Source organism: Trichosurus vulpecula, chromosome 5 (assembly GCF_011100635.1).
Source record: "Trichosurus vulpecula isolate mTriVul1 chromosome 5, mTriVul1.pri, whole genome shotgun sequence".
Classification (NCBI taxonomy): Eukaryota; Metazoa; Chordata; class Mammalia; order Diprotodontia; family Phalangeridae; genus Trichosurus; species Trichosurus vulpecula.
This window is the reverse complement of record NC_050577.1, coordinates 190,277,639-190,289,859: the sequence shown is the minus strand read 5'-3', so window position 1 is coordinate 190,289,859 and position 12,221 is coordinate 190,277,639. Positions and strand designations below refer to the sequence as shown.

At 36.1% G+C, this 12,221-nt stretch overlaps 1 pseudogene; it reads right to left on the bottom strand.

Annotated features, from left to right (window-relative positions):
• The window catches only part of LOC118851143, a 31,205-nt pseudogene that overhangs the window by 18,420 nt on the left and 564 nt on the right, over positions 1-12,221 (bottom strand).

Below are 12,221 nucleotides of genomic sequence, written 5' to 3'. Positions count from 1 at the left end.
ATACTACAATATGTACCTTAGGGAATTAAATGTTCAGTCTGATTAAACAAATTTATTTCAACAAACATCTGTTCAAAACCTACCTGGTACAGATCACTATGCTGGGGGATATACAGAGCTTAGATAAGATTTCCCCATGGAAATTCCAAGGACAAAACAGACATCTAGGGTCATACACAGTATTAATTAAGATAGAAAGAACCAGAGGCCATGGGGCAACAAGCAAAAGGAAAAGGAGAAGGTAGGACTAAACTGTGTCAGAGAAAGGCTATATCGAGGAGGTCCATCCACCCTACAAGCATCTCAGACCAGAAGACTGGAGCTAATACCACCAATTGTACCCACCTACTCAACAAGTTTTAAGAAAAAGGCTTACTTCTTTTCTCCAACTTTTTCTTTGGGTGCCTGTCTATCCACAGACACTGTGATATTATCCGAATGTTTCCAGCCTATGGCCTGAGTCCAGCCTCAACCACAAAGATGCCAGGAGTTAAATGTAAATTAAGGTAAAGAGCTAAACCTCTATTAAAAGTTAGGAATTTTCCTCACTGAGGGCTTGTAGCAATTGTCATTATCCTAATTATATTAATAGCTTTTTTAATTTACAACAAATGCCCTAAAGTGCACAAGAGGGACATGGACTTTTGTTGTTGTTCAGTCTCTCTTAGAATCTCTAGTTTCCTTCCAAGAATAGCTTCCATGCCACCTTTCACATGAAATCTTTCCTAATCCTTCAAGTTGCTAATGCCCCTCAAATTATTTTATATTTCTTTAGCATTTATTTCATATATGTGTGTATATGTGTGTGTGTGTGTGTGTGTGTGTGTGTGTGTGTGTGTGTGTGTGTGTGTGTTATTTAATCAGATAGAATGCAAACTCCCTGAGGGATGGGGCTGTTTCATTTCTGATTTTTTTTCTCCTATCCCAGTGACCTGCACATAGCATGTTTTTATGGAGCTTGCTCCTTGCTGGTTTGATTACATTGTGCCATCTACCTCAAACCTATGTTACCACAAAATCATTAATGATTACATGTGATGACAGCTTATCTATGAATTCGTTTCTTCAATGTTTGTTTTCCGGTAACACTTAAAAATTAGTTGTTTCATGTTGGATTCAATTCTGACATTTTCAATTTCTACTTTTTTTACTCACAGTTAAACAATAGGACACCTATAAGTCTAACCTGTGACCTTACTTCATCTCTATCTACGTTTGTAAATGTCTAGTGAACATTCAATTAATCTACATATTTAATCAAGATTCCTTATATGCATATATGATTATGTTCATATATACATACATGAACACACATATAAGGAGTTTCCATCAAATATGTAGATGGTTTGAATATATGTAAACATATACACACATATACAAACACATATATGTATATATATGAAGAAAGTGAGAGACAGAGACAGAGAGACAGAGAGAGAGGTGATTGTTTAATTTAACCAGAAGATAGATTGATGCAGATCTGAATAACAGCAAACTAGGAGATGGGAATGCCAATTTGTAGCCTTTATTCTGCTGCTGATTTTCTGTGTGAATCTGGAATAGCTGTATAAAGGACTTGAGTGTGCAAATCTTCAAAGAGATTCATATATCTAGTGCTAGTCTCTTCTTAACTCTAGTCTTATAATATGAACTAACTTTTGGATATTTTAAAACTAGATGTTTAAAACTGCATGAGATGGTTTGAGTGATACCCATGCCTCAGTAATGTGGATATACTGAATCACACTAATGAGGTGAAAGAACTTTGGTGATTATGCTGCTCTATAAAATATAAAGTATTAATACTCTCACAATTTTTTTTGATTGTTTTTATTCTGGTCTAGAGGGTATAATGTTAATAATATCCCTGCTTCTATCTCAGTGTAAGTGCAAGAAAAAGCCCATGAATTACAAGCCTACCCTGCTCAGTAATCTTGAAAATATAAATCTTTGACCATATCATAGAATCACAGAATTTTGGAACTGAGAGGCTACTCAGAGGCCAGTGAGGCCAACTTTCATCTGAACAAGAAGACTGCCTACGACATACCCATGATGTAGAGCTCAGGCTCTGGCTTGAAGACTGCTAGCAAGGGGGACCCCATTATTTTCTGAGGTAGCTCAGTCTAATTGTGGATAGCTCCAATTGTTAGGAAGTTTTCCCTTGTGAAGCTAAATTTGCTTCCTTACAACTTCTATCCATTGCTCTAAGTTATGCCTCCTGGAGTCAAGTAGGACAGATTTAATGTATCTTTTACATCATAGCCCTTGAAATATTTGAAAACAGCTATCTCGTCCAGAGACAAATATTTGTATTTGTATTTTTAGGTTAAACGTTCCCAACTGATTAAAATAATCCTCCTATGGAATGAGGTTGGTCTCTGGAACCAACCAACTACACCTAGGTGGTCTCTTATTATCTCCCTACTTATACTGGTGTATTGGCAATTAAGGGGGGGACTTTTTTTTCTTTTTACTGTTTTCTCTTTTAGAAATGCTAAAGAATCAAATTCCTTTGATTAAGCCTTACTAGGTGCAAAGCCCTAGGCCCACACCCTTTTGCTAACTGGGTACTAAACCCCAGGCTCACTCCCTTTTGCTGATTAGGTTTGAATCCTTTGGGCCCTGACATGGGTATATAAAATCCAAGGTTGGCCTTTGACTTTTGGGGCTCTCAGTCACTAGAAGAGTTGCGTGTGACTCTGGGCAAGCCGTTGTTAAGAGCTCCCTGGCTTGTAAACCCAGATGTTGACGCTTTCCTGGTAACTATGAATTGTGATTTGGTCTGTTTATATTGTGTATGTTTGCAATTTGTTTGTATGTACTCTGAAGTTCAGGTTGCTGGCTTTTCCTCCTGAACTAAGTGAGTTTATATGCATATGTTGGATTAAAGTAAGATTGTTAGCACCTTAATGTTGCTTTTCTTAGTAAAGCAGATCAAAGAACCTGTGTTAGCAGCCTTCTGTGTGCTGGTTGTTGTTGGTCTTACCCAGCCACAGTAGCTGCTAGCTGATTGTTGCTACAACTGGGCATCAGTTCCCTCAATAATATAGATTGCTCTCTTCTTTATATTTCTAGCTCATCAATGTTGTTCTTACAATGTGTTGAATGTATTGTCCAGAATTGACATCATTCTTCAGTTATGATCTAATCAGGGCAGAGAGCAGAAGAACTATCATCTCCCTCATTCTGTGTAGAATGTCTTTCTAAATGCAGCCCAAGATCGCATTAGCCTTTATGGCTTTTGAATAATTTTGAGCTTGAAGTCTTCAAAGGCCCCCAGATGTTTTTCAGATATACTGACGTCTCCAGCTATGCCTCCCCTCATTTTGTTCTCATAATACTGTCATTTTTTTTAAACCCAAGTTTAAAGCTTTAGACTTATCCTTACTAGTTTTTTTTGTATTTTCTTTTTTTTTTGCAGGGGGGAAGGCAGGGCAATTGGGGTTAACTGACTTGCCCAAGGTCACACAACTTGTAAATGTGTCCAGTGTCTGAGGCCAGATTTGAACTCAGGTCCTCCTGACTCCAGGGCCAGTGCTCTACTCACTGCACCACCTAGCTGCCCCACTAGTTTTTTTTTTTAATTCATCTTACTAGATCTGGACAAACATTCTAGCTTGTTAAGATCTTTTGGGATCGTGGCTTGTCAACTAGGGGATCAAATACATCTCCTAGGTTTGAGTGATGTTCAGATATGATGAGCTTGCCATCTATGTCTTTATTCAAGTCACAGATAAAAAAATATGAGACAGTTCAGGGTCTAGGGCACATCTTTACTTCCTCTGAGTTGACCAACGATTACTAGTTTTTCTAGCCATTCAATGAGTTTCTAATTATCCTTAACATATTGTTTTATCCTTTTCATAAGAATATCATGGAAGACTTTTTCAAATACTTCCTGATATCTAGGTAAATGTTATGTGTGTGTGTGTGTATATATATATATATATATATATATATATATATATATATATATATATATATATATATATACATATAGTCAACATTCCCTTTGATCAACTATTCTAGTAACTCTGTTAAAAAAGGAAACAAGGTTAGTCTGGCATGATACATTCTACAAGAAGCTATTCAGACTCTGTAATCATAGCTTCTTTTGTCCAGATATTCACTAATCATTTTTAAATAATACATTACAGAATTTTGCCAGGATTTGAAGTCAAGTTCACTAGGTTATAATGTAAAGGCTCTATTCTTATCTCTCTTTTTGAAAGAGTAGTTGCCTTTCCCTATTGCTGTAATATGTTTTCTGTTCTCCACAATCTTTCAAGGATCACAGATTATGGCGCAGAAATAATATCTTTCAGTACTCTAGGACATAGGTTATCTGATGTTATTGACTGACCTAATCAAGGGTAGCTACATGTTCTATTACTATAGTCCCACTTATTTTGTGTATCAATTACTCATTATTCATGTTTACTTTAGCTTTTCCAATAACAATATAATTTTCCTTGTCAGAGGAAACAAAAAATAATTTGAGTTGATCATCTCTGCTTTTCCCTAATCATTATCCTGTCTATTCCTATATGTGGACAATGAAGTATAAATATTATTACCAATACAGAAAAAAGTATAAATATGAAACTGGAATTACAAATTTCTACCAAAAATCATGTCTGGCTGATTCTATTTGCACAGTTTGGAAAGAAGAAAAAACAAATTTGGTTAACATCCTATTTTTAATACTGGTTTTAACAAATAATTTTATTTTAAACTATGTATACAATGGAGAAAAATTTTCCTAGAAGTTGAATTAATTCATCTGAGGTTAGAAAATAAACTTAGCAATGGATGTTCCTTCAGAACTAGATTCAGTGGGTGGAATGGAAGCATTAGGTGACCTAAGCCTCTGGCCAAACACTTGTACCTCACACAAATTTAGAACTTTGTTAAATCCAGGAATGGCAATATAACATATTGTCCTTTCATCATCCCACATGAGAAAGATTTTGCGTCTCCAGGACCCAAAGAAGAAATTGTTCTACAGCTAGATAGAAACCACATTGTTATTTTTGAGAACACTCTTTGAATCATCTAAAAATGGTTTTCACTTAGTGGAAAATGAATAATGGTGATTCGGTCTTCAGACTTTCCTTTTAAGCAAACTTTTCAAATTGTCAAGGAGCCAATCTATCCTAAAAAACATGAAAATAAAAAATACTGATCTTATTGTCCCCCTCAAAATTATGACTCTAACAACCTTATCATTTTAAGCCAGTTTGTGAATTTCACTGTCATGAGCAATCAATCAAGCTTTTATTAAATACCTATTATGTGCTAGGTACTGCGCTTGGTGCTGGGAAGACAAAGAGAAAATGAAAAGTTCTTAATGCCATGCCAATGATTAGTTGAGCAAGCACAAATAATGCAACATAGTAAATGACAATGTGTTATATTTTAGCTCTCAGAAAACATCTAGTATCAAAATCAGCCTCATAACAGAAATGCAACTGGATCTATGTCTGACACCTTTCTGATTACAGCCTTAGTTCTTACTTGAATAATAACACCTTTCCACATGGAGATAGTGTCAAGTGCCAACTTCTATACTTGTCAAGGTATGGAGCACAGACACATGCTGAAGGGGTATATGCACAGGGAATTCCAAAAGTCCTAAATGTAGTATTCTTTCCTCTTCAAACAATCTCAGTAACTCCACCTCCACAGGCAGTGGAACAGCCTAGGACAATGCCACTCAGCTGCAATCAGTTTGGTACTATTTGTTGTAGGACCAGGTCTTTCCCATTTAAAAAAAAACTTTTGCTTAACTATATAATTTCTTCAGGCTCTATTTCTCATTTTTTCCCCAGCCAAGCCATAAGAAAAAGTCATCTTCACTCATTGCCACCATTTCTTTTCCTTCCATTCACAGAATCTTAGCGTTGGTAGTGATCCCACAGGTCTTTTACTCCAATTCCCCCAAAAGAATCCTTAACATAAACACACAGGGCTAGTTCTGAAATGCCCTTTGCTTGAAGATACAGGTAGTGAAAACTCACTCCCTTCCAAAGCAGCCCATTTCACTTTTGGATTACTTTAATTGCTATGAAATTTTTTCCTGGGATCCTAACTTTTCCTCTTTGCCAACTTTCTTTGTTCCTACTTCTACTCTGGAGCCAAGCAAAACAATTTTAATCACTTTTCTTCTCGAAAGATTTTTCAGTACTTGATATAGCTTTCTAGTTCCACTTGAGATTTCTTTTCTCCAAGCTAAGCATCCTAGTTCCTTCAACTAACCCGCATAACGCATGCTCTTGAAAATATTCACCATGCTGCTTGTCCTTATCTTGGCATTCTCCAGCTTACCAATATCCTTCCTAAATTGTAGCTGAATGTATTTCAAATGCAGCCAGGGCAGAGTACGGAGGAATTGTACCCTCACTATTCCTGGAAGCTATACCTCTTGATGCAGCCTAAGATCGCATCAGCTTTATCTGACTACCCTGTAGTCAAAACCTCCAATCCTCTAAAAGTCCCAGATTATTTTAAAAGACAAACAACTAATCATGATGCTCCCATCTTATACTTAAGAAATTTAGTTTTTGAACCCAAGTGCAAGATTATACATTTATCCTATTGCATTAACCTTATTTGAATTTGGCCAATAATCTAAAACAGGGGTCAACAACGCAAAGCCTGCAGGACAAATCCAGACTGCTGCTTATTTGTGTATGAACTTTATCTAAAAATGTAAAAACCGAGCTTAGCTCACAGGCTGTATAAAAACAAGCGACTGGACAGATTTGCCAATCCCTGATCTATCCTGTCAAGATCTTTTTGGTATCCTACACCCATTGTGTTCTCATTCCTAGCTTTGTATCATTTATAAATTGGATAAGTGCCATCTCTGCTTTTATCCAATTCATTGATAGGAAAGAGTCAAATTGATAGACTAGGATCAAATACTTACCCTAGGACACTCCACTGTAGTTCTTCCAAGTTGAAATGGAACCATTATTGGATTTGGCCACTCAATCAGGCCTAAATTCATACTGTCATTTAGCTACTCTAGCTTCAGACCTTACCACTCAAAATCTCTTTCTGAAAGGTTGCTAAATCTGATGGCCTTTTCTCAGTCTTCATCCTTTTTGATTTGTTTGTTGATCATCCTCTCCTCTTGGAGTCTCTTTCTTCTCTTCATTTTCACAATACTTTTCTCTTGGTTCTCCTCCTACCTGTTTAACCATTTTCTCCTTTTCTTCTTTTACTTCTTCTTCATCTATATTCTGCTCCCTAGCTATGGGTGTACCCAGAGCCTCCGGCCCTAGACCCTTAGCTCTTCTGACTTTCTATGCTCACCATTGGTGATCCCATTAATTTCCACAGATTCAATTATCACTCCAGTGTATATGATTCTCTGATCTATCCAGCTCAACTCTCTCTGTTGAGGTACATTCCTGAATCACCAAAGCATTGGTGAATATCTCCAACTATATGAACTAGAGGCATTTCAGATTTAACATATACAAACTCATTATCTTCCTCCATAAGCCTTCCCCTCCTCTGAACTTTCCTGATTCCTTTGAGGCACCACTATCCTTCCAGTCACACAAATTCCAATCTCAGTCATCCTCAAAATTTCACTTTCTCTTATCACCACCCCATTTCCAATCACTTGCCAAGTTTTATTGATCTGGAGAACATCATTTACAACTGTCCCCTTCTTTCCACTCATATAGTCATCACCCTAGTTTGGTTCTTATCACATCTAGCCTAAACTATCATAACACCAGCCTCCTAATTAGATTTCTTATCTCTATTCTTCCTATTAAAATACCTTCTAATCACACTTGCCAAAATAACCTTTCAAAATACAAATCTGACCAGGTCACTCCACTGATAGGAATCTCCAATGGGTCCCTAATGCCTCTAGGATAAAAATACAAATTTTTCAACATGAAATTTAAAGTCCTTCACAGTCCTACCTACCTTTTTAAAGGTTTATCACACTTTTATATACTCTATGTTTCTTTTTTTATTTAGTATTTTATTTTTTCACCAATTACATGTAAAACAATTTTAACATCTATGTTATTTTTTTTTTAAATTTTGAGTTCCTATGCCCAAAAGGCTACAAAACCATGCATCCCTTTCCACCAAGCAGTTCCACTACTAGGTCTGTATCCCAAAGAGATAAAAAAAATAAAAAGGAAAAGGAATTATATGTACAAAAGTATTTATAGCAGCTCTTTTAGTGGTGGCAAAGAATTGGAAATTGAGGGGGTGTCCAACAATTGGACTATGGATGAACTAATTGTTGAATATGATTGTGAAGGAATACTACTGTGATATAAGAAATGATAAGCAGGATGGCTTCAAAACACCTGGAAAGACTTACACGAACTGATGCAAAGTGAAATGTGCAGAACCAGGAGAACATTGTACACAGTAACAGCAATATTCTCAGCAATATAACGATCTAAGACAATCCCAAAGACTTAAGATGAATAATGTTATCCATCTCCAGAGAAAGAATTGATGGAGTCTGAGTGCAGACCAAAGCACACTTTTTCTTTACTTTCTTTATTTTTCTTGTTTTTTTTGGGAGGGCAGGGGGGGGTCTGTGTTTTCTTTAACAATATGACTTACATGGAAATATGTTTTGCATGACTGCACATGTATAACCTATATCAAATTGCTTGCCTTTTCAGTGAGGTGGGTAGGGAAGTGGGAAAGCGAGAGAATTTGGAACTCAAAATTTGAAAAAAAGGAATGTTAAAATTGTTTTTACATGTAGTTGGGGAAAAATAAAATATTAAATTAAAAAAATAAAATTTTGTTCATGTAAGTATTTCCAAGTTTTTCCAGAGACCATCCTGTTTGTCTTTTTTTATTATATTACAATTATATATCACATCTTATTAAGCCATTCCCCAACTGATGGGCATCCCCTCAATTTCCAATTCTTTGTGGCCAGAAAAGAGCTACAATTATATTTTTGTACTTAGAGTCCTTTTTCTTTTTTTCTCTCCTTGGAATACAGACCTAGTAGCGGTATTGCTTGGGCAAAGAGCATGCATGTGTTTTGTAGCCCTTTGGACATAGTTTCAAATTGTTCGACAGAGTGTTGAATCAGTTCACAACTCCACCAACATTGCATTACTGTCCCTATTTTCCCAAATTCTTTTGAACATTTGTCATTTGCCTTTTCTGTCATATTAGCCAATCTGATAGGTGTGAGGTGGTACCTCAGAATTATTTTTAATTTGCATTTCTCTAATCAATAGTGATTTAGAACATTTTTTCATATGGCTATAGATAGCTTTGATTACATCATCTGAAAACTGCCTGTTGATACCCTTTGACAACTTGTCAATTGAAGAAAGGTTCTTTTTTGCCTCAGTTCTCTATGTATTTGCAGAATAAGGCCATTATCAGAGAAAATTGCTGTAATTTTTTTCACAGTTATGATTACTAACTGTATTGCCCTCCATTCTATTTTGCCCCTGTTATTGTGCTCTCTCCTTTCACCCTGTTCAACCTCAAAAGTGTTTTGTGTCTGCCTATTGCCTCCTCCAATCCACCCTTCCTTCTATCAGCTGTGTCCCCTTCTCTTATTCCTTTACCCTCCTACTTTCCAATAGGATAAAACAGATTTCTATACCAAGTTGAGTGTGTGTGTTATTCTGATGAAAGTAAGGTTCAAGAATCCCTCCATCTTCCTCTTCAGTGTAAAAGCTCTTTTGTGCCTACTTTATGCGAGATAATTTACCCCATTTTATCTCTTCCTTTCCTTTTCTCCCAGTGCATTCATCTTTCTCACCTCTTTAATTTTTTTAGATATCAGCCCATCATATTCAATTCACACCCATGCCCTCTGTCTATGTATATTTCTCCTAATTGCCCTAATAATGAGAACTTTTTAGGAGTAACAAAAATCATCTTCCATGTGGGAATGTCAACAGTATAACTGTATTAAGTCCCTTATGATTTCTCTTTTGTCTACCTTTTTATGCTTCTCTTGAGTCTTGTATTTGAAAGTGAATTTTTTTTATTCAATTCTGATCTTTTCATCAGGAATGCTTTAAAGTCCTTTATTTCATTGAAAATCAATTCCCCCCCACCCTGAAGGATTATACTCAGTTTTGCTGGGTAGGTGATTCTTGGTTGTAATCCTAGCTCCTTTGCCTTCTGGAATATCATGTATTCCAACCCCTCTAATCCTTTTGTGTAGAAGCTGCTATATCTTGTGCTATCCTGACTGTGGTTCCATGGTATTTGAATTGTTTCTTTCTGGCTGCTTGCAATATTTTCTCCTTGAGCAAGTTGCTTTGGAATTTGGCTATAATATTCCTGGGAGTTTTTATTTTGGGATCCCTTTCAGGAGGTGGTCAGTGAATCCTTTCAATTACTATTTTACCCTCTGAATCTAAAATATAAGGGGAGTTTCCCTGATAATTTCTTGAAAGATGACATCTAGGCTCTTTCTAAAAATCATGGCTTTCAGGTAGTCCAAAAAATTTTAAATTATCTCTCCTCGGTCTACCTTTCAGGTCAGTTGTTTTTCCAATGAGACATTTTGCATTTTCTTCTATTTTTCATTATTTTGATTTTGTTTTATTGCTTCTTGATGTTTCATGGAGTCGTTAACTTCTACTTGCCCAATTCTAACTCTTTCTTCTCTGTTCTATGGCTCCATAGTACACTTGTGGGAAGTGTTTTGTAGGTTAGGTCATATCGATATAATGTAAATATCTATACAATCTAAACAACTTGACTGCTAAACTGTACCAATCAAACCATCTAAGAGTTATTTTGCAGAATTAGACAAAAATTAAAATGTATTTGGATAAATAAAAAGTCTGGAATCTTAAGGAAAATAAAGGGGGGAAGAACGAAGGCAACAATAGCATTACTACATCCATAAACTATATTATAAAATAGCAATCATCTAACCTATTGGGTTATACTATAAAAACCAGAAAATTGGATTAGCAGGACAGACTCGATTAGCAAGATTGGGATATAACAGTCGATTTTTCAGTAAAAACTCAAGAATACACACTACTGGTCCACAGGGCTCCATATTCAATGGGAACTTCTAGGAAAATGACAATGTAGTTTGGCTGAAATTAGGTTTAGACCAAGAGGTTACACTATATCACGACGAGCTTCAAATGAGTATGCGACAAATACAAAAGATCATATTTTTTTAAAAAAGGAAAATGGAAGGAAGTATGTTTCAAAATTATATATTGCTGGAAGAAGTCTTAACCAAACAGAAGGGATAGAATTGAGCAAATAAAAAGCATCAAAAGCAGTTAACTGCTCAGAACATAGAATGAAGGAAACAAACATTTCTTAAACACCTACTATGTGCCAGTGACTGTACTAAGGGCTTTACAAACATTTTCTTATTTGATCCTCACAATAACCCTGGGAGATAGGTACTATCTATTATCTAGTACTATATAGATTCTATTATTATTCTCACTTTACAGCTGAGGAAATTGAGGCAGGGAGATCTTAAGGGACTTGCCCAGGGTCAGACAGTTATTAAGTGTCCGAGGCTGGATATTAACTTAGATTTTTCCTGAATTTAGGCCCAGGGTTCTATCTACTACACCACATATAGACAGTGTGCTACTAATATCAGCATTTAAAGATTTAACAATTAATGTTTTAATGAGATGAAAAGGATTTTGTGCCATTAATAAATATAAAAAATGTTTTAAGTGGTTTATTTTACCTCTACCTCTGTATTAATGCCTATTTTTGCGTATGTTACATAATGTAACGTTTGCACACTGAGAGTTTTAAGTGACTTGCCCAGGGTCACAGAGCCAGCTTGGCTCAAGGGCCAGCCTTCTCAAGCCAACCTGCATCTCAGTAGCTCCTTACACTGAGCTGCCGTCTTTCACATTATTTTCATTACTTCTAGTACCTTCCTCCAAAGCAACAGAGAATTTTTAAAAAAGGTGTGATTTCAAATTAAAATATACACTTTCAAGGTTTCACAGGTAGTGTTAATATGTCTAGGATAAAAAATGCAGCGGACCCAGTGCTCAGGAAGACCTAAGTTTGAATTGTGTTTCAGACACTCGCTGTGTGGTCTTGGGTAAGTCATTTAACATTTCTCATCCTCAGCGTCTTCACCTATAAGGGTTGTTGTGAGGATTAATCAAGGTAACATTTGTAAAACGCTTTGCAGACCGTAAAGATCTATGTAAATCCTAGCTGTTTATTATTACCACGAT